The sequence below is a fragment of the Nannospalax galili genome, unplaced genomic scaffold (genome assembly GCF_000622305.1).
Source record: "Nannospalax galili isolate Female #2095 unplaced genomic scaffold, S.galili_v1.0 scaffold788, whole genome shotgun sequence".
NCBI classification, from domain to species: domain Eukaryota; kingdom Metazoa; phylum Chordata; class Mammalia; order Rodentia; family Spalacidae; genus Nannospalax; species Nannospalax galili.
The window spans coordinates 1,205,120-1,205,838 of NW_008359996.1; positions in this window are offsets into that span (position 1 = coordinate 1,205,120).

Genomic DNA, 719 nt, shown 5'->3' on the forward strand with positions numbered 1-719 from the left:
TTTTTTTTTCCATCCTTTCACTTTGAGATAGTGTCTGTCCTTAAAAGTGAGATGAGTTTCTTGAAGATAACAAAAAGATGGGTTTTGTTTCTTAATCCATTCACATAGTCTGTGTCTTTTGATTGGAGAGTTCAGTCCATTAATATTTAAAGTTATTAATGAAAGATGGGTATTGAATGCTGTCATTTTTTCTCTTTACATTCTTGATATGGTTGTACTTTTCCACAGTTATACCTTCATTGGATGTCTTTCTGAAATCCCTTGGGTATAGTCATTCCTTTCTTCAGCTCTTTGTATTCCTTCCAGAACTCTATGAAGGGCTGGTTTTGTGGACATGAATTATTTCAGCCTATTTCTGTCATGGAAGACTTTTCTTCCCCCTTCACTGTAATATGATAGATGTTTTAGCTGGGTAATCTGGGTTGGTATCTGTGGTCATTTAGAACTGTGAATACTTTGGTCCAGGCTCTTCTGGCTTTCATAGTTTGCACTGAAAAGTCAGCTGTAATCCTAATGGGTTTTCCTTTAAATGTGACTTGTTTCTCTTTCGCAGCTTTCAGTATTGTCGCTTTGTTTTGTATGTTTAGTGTTTTTACTATGATGTGCTGTGGAGAGTTTCTTTTCTGGTCCTGTCTGTTTGGTGTTCTATACGCTTCTTGTATTTGTATGGGCATGTCTTTCTTTAATTTTGGGAAATTTTCTTCCACAATTCTGTTGAG